Here is an 18,086-nt window from a genome sequence, read left to right as displayed (position 1 = left end):
GTATTATTTTTGTTTTACTGCATGCGCACCCCCCGCTGCGTGGCCCAGAGCTGAGTCGCAGTACTGACAGCTCTCCTTCCCCAAGCCCTGCCACCCAGGGCTGCCGCCAGGTTTATTGTGGCAGACCTCCTGAAACTGACGCATGGAGGTCCACGAGTCCTACAGAGCCCTGGCTAAAAACCACTGGGTTAGCACCTGATTCAGTTACTCTGACATGGGTCAGTGGCCCCGTGTTCCCCGTGACGGCAGCAGACTAGTTGGAGGAGAAAGGAACCGTCCCTCGGGGGTAAGAGGATCAGACTCTGGCCCCGTTGTGAAGATGGCTGGGCTAAGATGTCTCGTCTGCAAGCTGGAGACCGGTTCCCGGAGGGGAATGGAGAATTGAGCCTCCCCTGTGGGGTTGGATTTTACACATCGGTGTTGCAGAAATGTTGCCGCCTTGCCTGTGTCTGCCAGGTGACTAGGAGCCCTTTGAGATTCCGCTTCAACGTCCTCCCGGGCTTGCAAACTGATTTCTAGCGTGGCGCTCGCTTCTGTGGAGACGTTGCCTCGTCGCTCCCTCCCCATCTATTCGTGGCCCCTCGGCTCCCTGGGAACAGCCACAGCTGCAGCCAGGGCCAAGTACCATGGGGGAAGTGGTAGGGGTGTAATCGGGTAGTCAATTAACTGATCAGCAAAAGCTGCTGGGTTAATGCCCCAGACTACACGCAGAGACCCCACCAGGATGTTTTTTAGCAGCCTGGCTCAGTCCTGGCTTGTGACGGGTCCGGGACCCACCCCTGCTGCGGCTCCGCATTTAAAGCATGTTCAGAGCCAGGTGGAGTTCTGGTTTGCACCGAATCCGGGAGCTCAGACCCTCCCCAGACAGGCTGCTGCCGCCTTGTTAGAGCAGCAGCGCAGGACAACAGGCAGCCGGTCCCCAAGGGGAGCTGGTTTTTAAACTGACTCCTCTCCTGGACTAGCTCTGGCCTGGCACCCCACCTATCAGAGGCAGCAGTGAGGAGTGACGGGGCTCCTCAGGACTAGAATAGTCGACTACCCAATAATTCATGAGGTTACTCGACTACTCAACTAACCACTATTTAACATCCCTGAGAAGTATTAAAAACACTAGAAAGACAGGAAGCGCGCTGGAGATCAGATGGGGGTGGAGGGGCCTTTTCTTCACTTCCTTCTGGGCCCTGAGGATTCCTTTCTCTTTCCTCTGCCAGCAGCTGGGATGAGTCTTGCCATGCTGCCGGCTCTCACGGCCTGAAAATGACTTGGATGCCTGTCTGACCTCAGGCAGGTTTAATCTGGCTGTGGAGAGATGCAGCTAAGAGACCATTACAGTGCTCTAGTCTGACCACCTGTGGTGGCTTAATTTTGGAGATGTACCCATTTTACAGATGGGAAAACTGAGGCATGGAAGAGGGCAGTGACTTGCCTGAGGTCACCCAGCTAGTGGCAGAGCCAGGAATGAAACTCGGATCTCTTGAGTGTGTCGAGTGATTTAGCCACACTGCCTTTCTGCTCTCTCAAATGCTGTGAATCCACTCTCCAGAGGCTTGAATTCACATAAGGCACAGCTAGTTGAACTCCCCGCCTGTGCCTGGCTGCTGTGGCCATGCACTAAGGTGCTGCCTCATGGCCTAGCAGGGGGCAAGTTGTATTTAAAACACAAAGCATTCTCCTTGCTTGCTGTTCGCCCACTCCCCGGCCGGTCTGCACCCCTTTGCCTCCAGCAGTCCCCCTCAGTTCTCATTGCAATTAAGCCCAGTTCCAGGTGGTGTCTTTACTGCTCTGTCATCCAAGACGAGGAGCTGGCCAATGACGTGTCAGAGACCGGGAGCCTCCCGGGCAGCGAGATATTTGGGATTCCTCGTAGCATCCTCCTGCCGGAGGCCTGGTGTGTGTCAGTGCCTGGATTCCATTCCGCCGGTTGCAGGATGCCAAGTGCGAGTGAGCCTGGGAGCTTGATTGGCTGCGCTGGCCGACTGTTTCCTTATTAGGCTTTGGTCCCAGGACAGCCGGGCTCCGGGGCTGCGCTCTTCAGCGTTCGGAGCTGGATTTTAAACAAGAGACTCTCTTGGAGGCGTTAAAACTCCTGTTAAGGATGAAATGGCCCTTGGAAGGGGCCATGTCTCCACTGGGCCATGCAGTGTTTAGCCTTGGGGGTTATAAGGCTGCTCTCAAACAGATCCTCTCGGTTGCCCTCAAATTGTCGTCCTTCCCCTTGCGGCTACGCACCGGAATCCCCGCTTCCTGTGGGACTGGGACGTTCCCAGCCTGCTGGCTCGAGGCTCTGGAGCCGCCCTGGGAGGGATCCAGTCTGCCCCGTGCCTTCGGCTAGCCCAGCGCTGCTGCTGCTAACGCTCCAGGGGATGAGGACACAGTGGGCTGAAATCTAAAAGCTACTTGACCTGAGTCAGTGGCAGGGATGTTTATGGTGATGGTTTAAGTGGGCTCCAGAAAACCTCCAATGGGCGGGGCAGCTCTTTTGTAGAGGAGAACAGCTTTAAAGAACTTGGTGGCAATGTAGCCTAGTGGCCAAGGCAGCGTACTAGGACACATAGGCTAGGTCTACACTCGCGGCTTCTTGCCAGGGCCGCATTACGACTTTCGTGGGCCCTTTCCTCCATAAAAAAAAAATTAACAATTATTTTTTATAGAACTTTAAATACTTCAACTTTTTTTTTTCTGTTTTAGGCACAATTTAATAGATTTTCGTGGGCCCTAAAAGTTTCATTTTTTTCTGATGTGAGAAAAAAATTAAAACATTTTCTTTGACCCTAAAAATTCGGTTTTTTCTTCTTCTGATTTTAAAAGAAATTAAAACATTTTCGTGGGCCCCTAAAAGTATCATGGGCCCTAGGCACTGTGCCTGCTGTACCTAATGGATAAGTCGGCCCTGCCTCTTGCGCCATAAATTTGCAAATGAGGCAGTGTGGAACTGCAATAAAATCCCTCTTGCGCAATGCCGTTATTCCTGAAAATAATCGGTGTAACGGCATTGCGCAAGAAGGGGTAGTGTAGACAGCACCTTCTGGCGCAAGAGCCTCTTCTGCAAAAAAGGCGGCTTGTTAGGTATGCAAATGAGGCTCGGCGATATTCCACGCTTAGCCTCATTTGCATATTTCTGGCACAAGAAGCTGCGAGTGTAGACATAGCCGTAGGGTCTATTCCTGGCTCTGCTACTGATGGATCGTGTCACCTTGGGCAGATTTCTTCAGTCTCCGTGGTTCTTTCGCCTCCTACCTTTTGTAGGGTTGCCAGGTGTCTGGTTTTGAACTTTCTGTTCGGGAAACATTGAGAAAATAGAACTGTCCGGTATTTTCTACATAAGATGTAACGCAGATTGTGATGTCATGTCAAGTGTGTCCGGTATTTTTGTTGAAACCATCTGGCCACCCTAACCCTTTGTTCTTGTTGCTTTAGCTCCTATGGTCTGTAGGGCAGGGACTGTCTCTGTGCGGCATGGGTCCCTGATCTCAGTGGAGCCTCTAGGTCATACAATGTTCTTGCTCAATTTAAGAGGCGACTTGGTAACACAAGCCCAGGTTAGTTTCCGAAGGTGGATGTTTCTGGGTGTTTTGGGGGTGGGAAACCAGTGTCACACTGGATCAGGTCTGGCTGCTGGAAAGGGAAGGAGACGAGAGATCACCCTGGACTTGCTTATGGGGGTCAGTGGTGTAGACCATCGTTATTCTGTGTCTGATGACTGCCAAAGCCAGAGCAGAGGCGGAAGCACTGGGCTATCTTAGACTTGATTTTTAGTAAGGCTCCCTCTGCTGTGGAATTCGCATAAGCAAATGAGAAACGTGGGCCAGGTGAAATGACTCTGAAGGTGGGTGCACAGCTGATTGCAGCAGGGTGCTTGAAAAGCAGTTCTTGGTGGTGCACTGCCGAACTGGGAGGGTGTAGCAAGCGGGCTCGTGTCGGGGTCTGTCCTGAGCCTGAGTCAATATTTTTATTCATGACTTGGGTAAGGGGGGAGGGGGAAGTGCTTACACATTTTGCAGCCTACATGACGTGGGGAGGGGTTGCGAGCACTCTGGAGGACTGAGAGCGAGCTCAGAACGACCTTGACAAATTCCAGAAATTGGCAAGATGAAATCCAGTCAAGATGATTGCAAAGTAGGACACGTAGGAAGGAAAAACCAAGGGCCCGCCTAGAAGATGGGCCCGGTGGTGATACTGCGGAAAAGGATCCAAGTGTCACAAAGCAAATGAGTCCCCAGCGTGATGCAGTCGCAACACAGGCTAATAGCATTGGGGGGGATTAATAGGAGTGTCACAGGTCAGCAGCCACAGGGGGTAATTCTCCCACTGCTGGACAAACTGGAGAGAGGCCAGAGGCCAGCAACAAAACTGATGAAAGGGCTGGAAAACCTGCCCTCAGAGGACGATTTTAAAAACCACGGGGCCTGTTTAGTCTCGAGAGAGAAGCAGACGGGGGGGGGAGGGGGAGAACCTGATAAACCTTCAAATCTATGAAGAGCTGTTACGAAGTGGGCGGGGGTGGGTTGTTCTCCATGCCCACTGAGAGTAGGACAAGGAGGGCGGGTTTGCTCTGCAGCAAGGGAGGTTTAGGTTCGATATTAGGGAAAACTAAAGGGAGTTAAGCTCTGGAACAGGCTTCCAAGGGAGGTTGTAGAATCCCCGTCACTGGAGCTTTTTAAGTGGAGGTTGGACGAACACCTGTCCTGGATGGTTTAGGTTTGTTTGGTCCTACCTCATCGCAGGGGGCTGGACGTGGTGAGCTCTTGAGGACCAGTCATAGTCTTAGAGAATCAGAGCCAGTTTATTTCTAATAAAAACTGTGTTGCTGGTTCAGCAGGGTTGGGGCACTGTCCCTTGGATGCAAGTCCTGTGGGCTAAAGATGGAGATGTCCGTGGTCTTCCCCAGCATAGTGTCTGGGCAGCTGGTAATCATTAGTGGGTCTGACCCTGGCAATGCACCTCCTGGAAGCTGCTTTCCAGTTGCAGATGTGGTGGTTGTGTTGTGCTTGGGAACACGCACTGTTCCCAATCAGAGACCAACCCAGTGGACAAGGAATTTCAGGTTAACATATCGAACGTCTAAAGCAGGACTCCTCAGCACCTGGCCCCGGCCCGTTGGTTTGCAGCCCGTGGTGCGGTTTGGGTTGATATGCGTTTTAGTAGTTAAATTCCTGGCCTGTCATTGATTATTAAAAGTGCTGTCATGTGGGTGGAAAACGGGTAAGTATTGCATTTTATTAATATCAGCAGAACTGACTTAAATAGGGCCTGCGTGTTGTGTAGACTTGCCTTAATCTTTGTTTTCATGCCCGCCTGTGTTAGGGTTGCCAAATGGTTTCAACAAAAATACCGGACACACTTGACATTCCATCTTATTTAGAAAATACCAGACATTTCTATTTTCTCAATTTGTTTCCCAGACAAAAAGCTAAAATACTGGACTGTCCAATTCAAAACAATGGGAAGCGACTGTCTAGGAAGGAGTACGGCAGAAAGGGATCTAGGGGCTATAGTGGGCCACAAGCTGAATGAGTCAGCAGTGTGATGCTGTTGCAAAAAAAGCAAACATGATTCTGAGATGCATTAACAGGTGTGTTGTGAGCAAGACTCGAGAAGTCGTTCTTCCGCTCTACTCTGCGCTGGTTAGGCCTCAGTTGGAGTTTTCAGGTATCTAAAAGGGTGTCATAAGGAGGAGGGAGAAAACTTGTTCATCTTGGCCTCTGAGGACAGAACAAGAAGCAATGGGCTTAAACTGCAGCACGGGAGGTTTAGGTTGGACATTAGGAAAAAGTTCCTAACTGTCAGGGTGGTTAAACACTGGAATAAATTACCCAGGGAGATATTGAAGAGTAGGTTGGATAAATGTCTATCAGGGATGGTCTAGACAGTATTTGGTCCTGCCATGAGTGCAGGGGACTGGACTCGATGACCTCTCGAGGTCCCTTCCAGTTCTAGTATTCTATGATGATTAATTACATTGTCCTCCTTTAATTCTTTACTCTCCAAATTCACATCAGTGCTCCATTAACTTGCCTGGGATTGATGTCAGGCTGATTTTTCTATGATTATCTGGAAAGTCCTGTTTGTTCTTTTTTAAAATTGACACATTAGATTTCTGTAACTTCCCTATGCTCCAATTTTTATTGAAAATCCACATTAACAGTCCATCAATCTCCTTAGCCAGCTCTTTTAAACTCTTGGGTGCAAGTTACCTGGACTAGATGATTTAAATCTATCTAACTTGAACATCTTCCTGAGATACTAGTGGAGTGGAAAGAGTGTTACCACTATATAGAGCTCATCTAGACTACGCAGAAGATTCGAAAGAAGATCGGCAGGAATTTACATATCTTCTTCTGATCTCGCTTTCGAAAGCAGAGCTTTCGAAAGTGAAAGTGGTCAGGACGCAGCTTTTTTGGAACCCCCCCTTTTTTTGAAAAGCCGCTCTTCCTCAAAAAATTAGGTTTATGCAGCTTTTCGAAAAAGGGGGGGTTGCCAAAAAAGCCATGTCTCGACTACTTTCACTTTTGGAAGCTCTGCTTTCGAAAGTGAGATTGGAAGAAGATATGCAAATTCCCACATAATTTGTATATCCTCTTTTGAATTTTCTGCGTAGTCTAGACATAGCCATAATGACAGTCTTCTGGGTTTTCCCCCCAAATACAGAACAGAAATATTTATTGAACATTTCTGCCTTTTCTGCATTATTACTGATAATTCTAATATTTCCAGCTAGTGGTGGACCAATTCTGGTGCATTGCCAGGATTCTTTTTGTTCCGAATAATGTTTTAAAAATTCCTTGCTGTCCTTAATTATATTGACCATAGAGGTTGTTGTGTGTCCCTTTGCTTCCCTTGTCAATTTTCTACAATTCCTAACTTTTATGTATATTCATTAATATCAACGTCTCCTTTTTTCTGTTTGTATGCTTTTTAAAATTTGTCTGTATAGCTGCCTTCACTTCCTCTCTAAACCGGCTCCATTTTTATTCGGTATGGTCGTCTTCCTCAATTCTGGGTCAGGCTTCCCCATTATTCACATTTTTCGGATTTTAAAATCTTCCTCCTCATTTGGCTCATAATAGTTTCTAACTCTGTGAAACTGGTCTTGTCAGAGCACCAGGAATATACGCATCGGGTCTTGATTGGTTTTTACTCTGCTTATATATTAGAAATCTAAGTAATTTTTCCTTGTCCCTAAGTACCGTTAATTTTTAGCAGGTGTAGGGCCCAGGACGATCCCCCCCCCCCCCTCTTCCCATCCCTGCTTTGCCCCACTCTTCCCTGTCTTCCCTCCCCCCGATATCTTTCAGGAAGTTTGCAGAGGTAAATGCCACACCCTCTTCCACCCATCCTCCCTAAGTGCGTCTCAGTGCAGAGGACAGTGAATGGGGTGGGAGGGACCCGTCCTAGCAGAGATCCTTGGAGGAAAGTGAAAGGCAGCTCAAGGCGAAGCCTCAGGATAGTCTATAGGGTGGTAGGGTCTCCAGAGAGCGAGATCCTGAGTATCTGCAGACCCCACGGCCTCCCAGAGCAGTTCTGGCCGCTCGGCACAGCTGGGCATTGACCCATGAGAGAAAGAAACCAGTGAGAGCGCAGGCGCCAGGGGGCTGGGATTCTCCCCTGCAAGAGCCACCCCAGGGCGGGTTTTCGAGGCCTCGGCAGCTACAGCTGAGCCCCGGGTTGGCGGAAGGGCTCAGGGCCCAGTGGGTCCGGGCCAGGTGTCTGTTTGTCAGACGTGATCCGCTCCCGGCCGCGGTGTCGTTGGGATGGTGTCAGAACCACAGTGCCCCCGGCACGCAGGGCTCTTGGGGAAATCGGGCTGCTCATCTCAGCGGCCGGAGGGGGAGCTGGGTTCTATCGGGCCCCTCCTCCGCTATGCCAGGCTTCCCTTGACACGGGGGGGGGGGGGGGGGGCTGGCGTCTACAGCAGAGGTCTGCCCCCCTCCTGCTCTCCCCACCCATCGCTCTGGGGAGGGGGCCAGACCCCCGCTCTCGCCGGTGGAAGCGGAGCGATGTGGCCGGGGAGCAAAGCGAGCAGGGGCCCTGTTGCTCTGCTTCCCCCGTCCCTGCTGGTGAGTGCAAGGGGGCCAACCCCCCCCCCCCGGCCCTGTTAGTCCTCTGGGGCGCGTCACTCCGGGCAGCGGGCTGGGAAAGGGGTGAGGGTGGGGCAATGGCGGGAAGACGGTGGAGCCTAGGGCAGAGAAGTTGTCACCGCCCTTGCTCAGCCTGGGGGGGGTCATGTGGCCGATGTTCCCCCCCCACCCCGGCTGAATGGTGCATGCTGGATGCCACTCAGGGGATCCAATCAGGGCCCCTCCAAAGTTCCCAGCATGAGCTGAACAGCGTGGGCCAAAGCCCCTGCCCTGGGCCTCTGCAAATCCCATCTAGCTGGGCCCCGGTGCCCTGTGAGCTGCGCGCTCAGAAGCCATTCAAACACCGCCCAGCTGATGAGCAGAGCGCCCACAGCTGGGTTCCGTGTCCGGGGTGGTGCACATGGCCACATGCCTCAGTGCACGTAATTATTCTGCACTTGGATGGAAAAGATGGGAGGGGACGTTGCTGGAGGCCTGTTCCACCAGCACTGCGGATGAACAAATACCCCCCTCGGGGCTAGAGGAGCGTCCAGCCAGCCGTGCCCAGCTGCTGCCTCCTGTTAAAAGCTCCCCCCTAATGTCATATATGGCAACCCTCTGCCTCAGTGATGTCACCTTTGGATGCTGTTCAACGTAACCCGGCATCAGCAAGTCAGCGGCTGTTTCTCAGAGCGGCCGTTAATTGCAGGGCTGCGTCTGCCTCTCTCGCAGGCCCTAGCTGGGCCGGGGGGAGGCCGGCGGTTTGCAGGGGGTTCTGGTGGGCTGCTGGGTTCCCCAGGCGGTGGGCGATGGACTCGTTCGCTGTTGTCTATTTAGTCTAGTGCTGGTGGAGCAGAGCGGCCCCCCGGCCTGCCCAAGAGGCGGCTTGCAGGCGGCAGGGGAATGAATTCTTCCTCCTTTGCAGCCTCCTGCAGCGCTCGCGGCTCTGGGCACGGGGGCGGGGCACGGCACCCACCGGGGGGGAGGGACAGGACCTGGCTGCTGGGGCACATTCCACACCTAAGCGGGCTAGAGAGTTACAAGCATCCCCAACGCCCCTGAGTGCCGCAGGGAGCTGGAAGCCAGGAGAGGACGAGCTTGCCGGGGGTCGGGGCAGGCGGGTGGGGGAGTCTAAGATTCAAGCTTCTTGGTTCCTGAGGCTGGGAGGGGGGGTGGGACTTGTGGGCAGACTGGGCTCTTGTTCTGCTGTTGACTGGCTGTATAAATAGCGGCAGGTTTGCTGCCCACCTGAATACTGTGTACTGATGTGGGCTCCTCGCCTCAAAAAAGATATTTTGGCCTTGGAAAGGGTTCAGAAAAGGGCAACTAAAATGATTAAGGGTTTGGAACAGGTCCCATATGAGGAGAGGTTAAAGCGACTGGGACTTTTCAGTTTAGAAAAGAGGAGACTGAGGGGGGATATGATAGAGGTCTATAAAATCATGAGTGGTGTGGAGAGAGCCGATAAAGAAAAGTTATTTATTAGTTCCCTAAATAGAAGAACTAGAGGACACCAAATGAAATTAATGGGTAGCAGGTTTAAAACTAATAAAAGAAAGTTCTTCTTCACACAGCGTGTTGTCAACCTGTGGAACTCCTTGCCAGAGGAGGCTGTGAAGGCTAGGACTATAATAGAGTTTAAAGAGAAGCTAGATAATTTCATGGAGGTTAGGTCCATAAAAGGCTATTAGCCAGCGGATAGAAATGGTGTCCTTGGCTGGAGATGGCTGGCACGAGACAAATCGCTTGATCGTTGTCTTCGGTTCACCCCCTCTGGGCCACTGTCGGCAGACAGGATACTGGGCTAGATGGACCTTTGGTCTGACCCAGTACAGCCGTTCTTATGTTCTCCCTGCTGGTGCCCTGGATAGAACCACACTGATCTCCTAGGCCGGGGGAGGGGGGGTGAGGCTGTAACGAAGGTTTGCTGGAGCCTTAGAGGCCCGGGGTCCTGGCATTATGAGTCCCAGACCCTGCTCCCCCCTCGCCCCGGCTAGCTTGTGCTGCAGTGAAAGGAGAAGAGGGCTCTCCTCCCGGCCGGGGCCCCACTGCGCTCGGCGCTGTATGTACATCTAGGAATAGGCAGCCCCTACACCGCAGCTGAACACAAGATGCACACAGGCGGAGCGGCTTGAGGAAGGCCTCACAGTGAATCCGTGGCAGCAGTGGCAGGAGAGCGCAGGCGAGGGGGCAGTTACAGGTGTGGGTGGGCAAGGGTCTGTGGCCTGTGCTCAGTGTCCCCTGTGTGCAGAATAAATGTTCTGTGCACCACCAGTAGAAACGCACGTGGCCGGCTGTGGGCACTGGGGTGCTCTGCTAATCAGCTGGTCGGCACCTGAATCTCTCCTGGGTGGCCGCTAAGGATGAAAAAGAGAAGCCGATTAGTCGACGACTCGCATTCCCTCCTGCCCCTAGGCAGAGGCAGCAAGGGGTGGGGAGGGAATCCTAGAACCACAGAGCTGGAAGAGACCTCAGAAGGTCACGTCCAGCCCCCTGCTCTAGGCAGGACCAATCCCAACTAAATCGACCCGGCCAGGGCTTTGTCAAGCCGGGACTTAAACCCCTCTAGGGATGGAGCTTCCATCCCCTCCCTAGGGAACCCAGCCCAGTGCTTCCCCACCCGCCTAGGGAAAGAGTTTTTCCTAATATCCAACCTGGACCTCCCCCACTGCAACTTGAGCCCATTGCTCCTTGTTCTGCATCTGTCACCACTGAGAACAGCCTCTCTCCAGCCTCTTTGGAACCCCCCTTCAGGGAGTTGAAGGCTGCTCTCAAATCCCCCCTCCCCCGGCCGCGAACGGGCTGCTCCCCGCTGGGACCCCCCACGGACAGGGGCTGCTGGACCCAGCGAGCAGGGACTGAGCAAGGCCGGCTGGCGCCAGGTCCAGGAGCTACCCCCGCTGCGGCTCTGCCGTTTAAACGTAGTAGGAGCTGGGCTTCTTACTATTTAGACTGCAGAGCCACAGAGCAGGGAGCGTCCGAGTAGCCCTCCTCATCGCCTACACACTTAGTCGATGTATCGACTCCACGATGACCCTGGCGCCCGCCTCGTAACATCCTCAGGGGCCACCCACGCGTGGACACAGCCTGTGGCGGGCGGGGGTCAGACGCCCTGGTCTCTTCTGGCCTTAAAAGCTGCGCGTGTCCTGACTTCCAGGCCGTTGCCCTGTCTCGGCCAGGCTGGCTCATCCCAGGAACCTCACTAGGTTCCTTGCAGCTTGACACTGGTTTTTACCTGCTGGGCAGAGGGCAGCACGTACCCTGCAGAGCCAGAACCCAGCCCGGCCTTCTCCACCCTTGGACGTTTATTCCCCCTTCCAGCCCCGGTGCCCTGGGGAGTCCGCAAGAACCAAACTTTCAGAAGAGGCTGCTGACGGTTTTTTTTTTTTTTTTTTTTTGTGGACACCACAATTGATGTGGGGTGCCCCACAGGAGACGCGGGGCCCTGCTGTCTAGGGTCTCGAGCTGGGCTCCCCAAAATCCAGGCGGGAGAAAGATTGGGCCCTGCCCATTCCCTGCCTCAGTTTCCCAATCAGTAAAGCAGGCTCACGCCTCGGCTATGACAGCAGCTCGGATTGCTACTTAATCAGAGACAGAAGTTTTTGTCCCGAGGCCAGCAGCCGGCTCTCCTCGCTGGGAGCTCTGGCTGCTCCCTGCCCTCCTGGAGATCGTCTCTCCTCTCCCGCCCTGCTGCGCTCACTATGCAGGACCCTCCTCTCTCTGCAACGGGCCACGTGTTTCCCTTAAAAAGGCACCGGGGAGTTTCTCTGCCTCTGGTTGGATCTCGTGCCGGCTGCGTGGGGCTTCATTCTGAGTTTGCCAAGGGCTCGCTGGGGCACTCGGTGCGAGGCAGAGGGGAGAATGGAGATGGGGGGGGGGAGGCGTCCCTCCTGGAACCGGGGCTGGCTGGGCAGGCCACATGTCTGCATGGCGGGGAAGGCGCCAATTCCAGTGTGACTGGCGGCTGGACGCTTGCAGGGCCTCTGTGCCCGGTTGCTCTGACGGGTTTCCTTTGTGCTGCGTGGAGGGGGAAGAGCTGGTGCGACCTCTGTGGGGATTGCTCCTGCTCAGGAGATTTTCTTAGTCCATGTGCGCCCAGGGTCTGATCCCGCCAGGGTCAGAAGAGGCTGGGTAGCTCACTGGTGCACCTGGGTTACTGAGGCCCAAGGGGTGGGGTTAGTATACCCCTGTGCAATGCAGGCTTGGTTCCCTCAGCTTGTGCATTGGGCTCCGGAGGTCCCTGGTTCAATCCCCACGTGGGCAGCCCATGGATTCTCCAGGGCTGTGTCTAGATTGGCCAGTTTTCCACAAAAGCAGCTGCTTCTGTGGAAAAACTTGCCAGCTGTCTACACTGGCCGCTTGAATTTCCACAAGAACACTGACTTCCTACTGTCTGAAATCAGGGCTTCTTGCGGAAATACTATGCTGTTCCCGTTCGGGCAAAAGTCCTTTTGCTCAAAGCTTTTGCACAAAAGGGCCAGTGTAGACAGCTCAGATTTGTTTTGCGGAACAGCCTCTTGCCAATCTAGACGCTCTTTTCCGCAAATGCTTTTAACGGAAAACTTTTCCGTTTAAAGCATTTGCGGAAAATCCTGCCAGTCTAGACGTAGCCCAGGTCTTTAAAGAGCAGCTGAGCAGGAGCCTTTCTGCTCGGGAAAGGTGACAGGTGGGCAGCTTCTGGGGCTCTGTTCCCCTTCCACCCCCCTGGGGAGGGGAGGGCAGTTCAGACTGGGGGGTTTCTCCTGAGACTGGTGGCAGAAGGGGGCACCCCCTAGTCTGTGAGCTTTCTGGGGCAGGGCCCATCCTTTGGTTCTGTGGCTGTACAGCACCTAGCAGATGGGCAGCTGTTGGCATCTGGATGGAGACTCTTCACACACCGCACACACTTCTTGCAAACCCCCCCCCCCCTTGGGTTCACACAGGATACTGTGCACCTAGTGGTGTGGATGGCGCTGAAGCACTAACCTAGAGATAAATTGCTCTGGGGTCAATCCACTGAGCCCTGAGACTGGGTTGCTTTTGGGTTTTGTGAGGTTTGTTTGGTTTTTTTGTATCCTATTAAAAACCTAGCTCGTGGAGATCTCTTTTCATTATTAGAGCTTCAAGCATTATCCAAAGACAAGAAGAACCATTACCCCCATTTTACAGATGGTAAAACTGAGGCACAAAGAGGGGCTGTGTCTTGCCCAGGTCACCTAGCAGGCCGGGAAGAGAATCCAGGTCTCCCGTCTCCCAAACCAGATGTCCACCCGCTAGACAACGCTGCCTCCCTTTTAACGTTCCGGAAGAGCTAGCTGCCAGCTTAAGTGCTTCGAAAAGGCAGCATGTCCCTCTGCTTTGTGCGGAGTGCTAAGTGTTATTTATTACACCAGCTGCCCTGCTTTTCAATTAGTTTCAGATCCCCTGAACTAGCGTCACTGTCCATATGCTGCAGCTCCTGTGATTTAAAAGCAAGCTCTCTTCGCGTGAAAATATTTTGACTGTGGCAATTAACTTGAATCCTCGTCTGGCAGAGAATAATTAGTGTCAGCGTTTAGGTGGCCAACACCACCATTTCCCGGACCCAGAGCTATTTATAATAGAAAATAACATTTTACTTCCCCAGGTGTTTTTCTTCCAAGGATCTCAAAGCACTTTCTGCATGTTAATTAACGGATTGACAGCAATGTCAGGAGGGCTGCTGGGAGCTAAGAGGTGGCCCTGATTTACCAATGCAATAACAGCAGGACTCGGGGTCCATGACTCTGTTCTCCAAGAGGCTGCTCTAAAAACTAGACACCGTCATTTCCAGTGACTTGGAAGCAGAGTTATTACTTTACCTAAATGGCATTTATTGGGCAGTTGTGACCATCCGCCTTGAATGAGGGATGTTAACAGCTACTCGGTAAACTAAGCAATCACCTATCGGTTAATGGTCCCGGTTACCCGCAGTAACCCCCCCACCCGCATGCGCTGCGTTTTACACGCAGACCGGCAGGCTGGCTTAGTCCCAGCCCACCGGTCTGAGTTTTAAATAGGGACTGGAGGGAAGCCTCCTGATACAGAGGCAGCAGCCCGGGGTGGCAGGGGCATGGTCAGCAGGTGAAGGCAAACCTCAGCCCCGCCCCTTCTGCCTGAGGCCCCGCCCCTGGAGCCAAGCTCCACTTACCCCAGCCCAATTCTTCCTCATCACCTGCAGGGCCGGGGCTGGGCAGCCCTCCCTGGCAGCCGAGGAAGCCAGGCTGCCGCACCGTGGCCCCAGCTTTCCCAGCGGCCAGGGAGCCGGGCTGCCGTGCCACGGCCCCAGCCTTCCCAGCGGCAGGGGTCTGTAGGCAATTTTGCGAAGGCTGAGCCTTCCCTTGCCTACATTATTGGCTGCCCGTGGGCAGGGGGCTCCCTGGAGCACTCGCTCCATCCCCAGGGAAAGCACCAAGTAACCATGTAACCGCTAAGAATGGTTGTGGTCACACGATTGTTAAAATAAACGAGTTCTAACCTGCCTCCCTTCCACCCAAAGAAACGACTTCCCCAAAACGTCTTCTGATAGGCCAGCTCTCTGAGCCGCTGCTGCTTGGAAAATGCTCCCTCCTTTACTTAAACTATGGCCTTCCCATCCCCCTGACCCTGAAACCATTCCTCTGCTGGTCGGCCCAAGCCGGGGCGGGGTTTGGCCTTGGGCCAATGAGGGCTTTAAAATTGATCTATCGCAGAGCAACAGGGATTAAAATGGGAGCTTTGTATGACCAGAAAGGGGAAATTCCCAGCTGTTCAATGAGTGAGTCAGGGATTGCATCTAGGCCTGGAAACTTGTCTGAGGTTAAACCCACTAGTGTGGTGACATTTGCATTCAGGACAAAACTATTCTAAGTCATGACCCTACCCCTGTTCTTCCCCTCAGATGTCCCCTCTTAGACTCATAGACTTTAAGATCAGAAGGGACCATTATGATCATCTAGTCTGACCCCCTGCGCAGTACAGGCCACGAAATCTCACCCACCCCTCCCAGAATAATCCTCTCACCTATACCTCAGATATTGAAGCCTTCAAATACTTTGAAGACCCCAAGATGCAGAGAATCCTCCAGCTGTGATCTGTATCCCATGCTACAGAGGAAGGCGAAAAACCTCCAGGGCCTCTGCCAATCTACCCTGGAGGAAAATTCCTTCCCGACCCCAAATATGGCGATCAGCTAAACCCTGAGCATGTGGGCAAGACTCATCAGCCAGACACCCAGAAAGTTCTCTATAGTAACTCCTATCATCTCTCCATTGACCTATTTCCCACTAATAATGAATGGTCAATTAGTTACCAAGATCATGTTATCTCATCAAACCATCCCCTTCATAAACCCATCTAGTTTAATCTTGAAACCAGATAGATCTTTTGCCCCCACTACTTCCCTTGGAAGGCCGTTCCAGAACCTCACTCCTCTAATGGTTAGAAACCTTCATCTAATCTCAAGTCTAAACTTCCTACTAGCCAGCTTATATCCATTTGTTCTTGTGTCCACATTGGTATTAAGCTTAAATAATTCCTCTCCCTCCCTGGAATTTATCCCTCTAATATATTTAAAAAGTGCAATCATGTCCCCCCTCAGCCTTCTTTTGGTTAAGGTAAACAAGCCAAGCTCCTTGAGTCTCCTTTCATAACACAGGTTTTCCATTCCTCGGATCATCCTGGTGGCCCTTCTTTGTACCTGTTCCAGTTTGAATTCCTCCTTCTTAAACATGGGAGACCAGAACTGCACACAGTATTCCAAATGGGGTCTCACCAATGCCTTGTATAATGGCACTAACACCTCCTTATCCCTACTGGAAATACCTCGCCTAATGCATCCCAAGACCGTATTAGCCTTTTTCACGGCCATGTCACAATGGCGGCTCATAGTCATCCTATAATCAACCAGGACTCCAAGGTCCTTCTCCTCCTCCGTTACTTCCAACTGATGTGTCCCCAGCTTATAACTAAAATTCTTGTTATTAATCCCTAAATGCATAACCTTACACTTCTCACTATTAAATTTCATCCTATTGCTATCACTCCAATTTACAAGATCATCCAGATCTTCCTGTATGATATCCCGATCCTTTTCTGAATTGGCAATAGCTCCCAACTTTGTGTCATCCGCAAATTTTATCAGGACACTTCCACTTTTGGTGCCAAGGTCAGTGATAAAAAGATTAAATAAAATTGGACCCAAAACTGATCCCTGAGGAACTCCGCTAGTAACCTTCCTCCAACCTGACAGTTCACCTATCAATATGACCCGCTGTAGTCTCCCCTTTAACCAGTTGCTTATCCACCTCTCAACTTTCATATTAATCCCTATTTTTTCCAATTCAACCAATAATTCCCCACGTGGTACTGTATCAAATGCCTTACTAAAGTCGAGGTAGATTAGATCCACTGCATTTCCTTTATCTAAAAAATCTGTTACTTTCTCAAAAAAGGAGATCAGGTTGGTTTGGCACGATCTACCTTTTGTAAAACCATGTTGTAATTTGTCCCAATTGCCATTAGCCTCAATGTCTCTAACTACTTTCTCCTTCAAAATTTTTTCCAAGATCTTACATACTACAGATGTCAAACTAACAGGCCTATAGTTACTCAGGTCGCTTTTTTTCCCTTTCTTAAAAATCGGAACTATATTAGCAATTCTCCAGTCAAATGGTACAACCCCTGAGTTTAGAGATTTATTACAAATTTTTGCTAATGGACTTGCAAGTTCATGTGCCGGTTCCTTTAATATTCTTGGATGAAGATTATCTGGGCCCCCCGATTTACTCCCATTAAGCTGTTCAAGTTTGGCTTTTACCTCAGATATGGTAATATCTACCTCCACATCCTTAGTCCCATTTGTTAACTTACCATTATCCCTAAGCTCTTCATTAGCCTCATTAAAGACTGAAGCAAAGTATTTGTTTAGATATTGGGCCATTCCTAGATTATCCTTAACCTCCACTCCATCCTTAGTAATTAGCGGTCCTACTTCTTCTTTTTTTGTTTTTTTCCTATTTATATGGCTATAAAACCTTTTACTATTGGTTTTAATTCCCTTTGCAAGGTCCAACTCTACCTGACTTTTAGCCTGTCTCACTTTGTCCCTACATGCTCTCACCTCAATAAGGTAGCTTTCTTTACTGATCTTCTTTCCTGGGCAAGGGGGAGGAGTTGATTAAGCACATTTACTGATCTGCCAGTCAGCCCTCTTCACTAGACTCTCTAATGGCCGCCTTGCTAGCACCTGCCCTCCAACTGGCTGCAAACTGCAGTCTTCCCTAGGGGCTAGTGCATGGGGCTGGGTCCCAGGAGGCCTGGGCTCTGTTCGTGGTTAGACTGCTGGATGACTGTGGACATGTCATTTCACTGCCCCATGCCTGGGTTTCCCTTCTCTGTAAAATGGGGGTAATAATACTGAGCCCCTTTATAACGTGCTTGGAAGAAGAGGACGATGTAAGAGCCAGCTGTTGTTATATCACAAGGTTGGGTCTTTTGCTGCCACAAGCTAAAACTTAGTGCAGGTAAGAAGGGAGTTGTCCATGGGGGTTAGAGACAGTGCCCGGGCTGTTGTGGGCCTCACTCACTTTGGACGGAGGCTGGATATTTCCCTCACCCGAGATGGTTTTGCAGCTGTGGTGCGACTCCCACCCGCACTAAGCGAGTTTGCAATGGGCCCGGGGTGGTTACTTTGGCAGATTCCCATGGACTTCAGTAGGATTTTGCCGGGGGAAACAGTTGAACAGGATCATACAGCGTGGTCCTGTACCAACAAGAAAAGCATCTTCAGTGACACCCGCTCCAGCAAAAGGCCCAGGGCTTTGCGGTCCGGCTGTTACAGCAAAGAACCAAGAGCAGCTGGGCCCAGGGAGAAATGACTCCCACAGCAGCAGCAAAGTGAGCTCTGGTTAAGGGAGGTGGATGCCTTCATGGGGACCCACTGGCTAAGCAGCAGTTCTGCAGAAAAGGCCCTGGGGGTTACAGTGGAGGAGAAGCTGGATGTGAGTCAACAGGGGGCCCTTGTAGCCAAGAAGGCTAATGGCATACCAGGCT

This window comes from Pelodiscus sinensis, chromosome 28, assembly GCF_049634645.1.
Source record: "Pelodiscus sinensis isolate JC-2024 chromosome 28, ASM4963464v1, whole genome shotgun sequence".
In the NCBI taxonomy this organism is placed as follows: Eukaryota; Metazoa; Chordata; order Testudines; family Trionychidae; genus Pelodiscus; species Pelodiscus sinensis.
The sequence above is the reverse complement of the archived record's forward strand: the minus strand, read 5'-3'. Positions refer to the sequence as shown.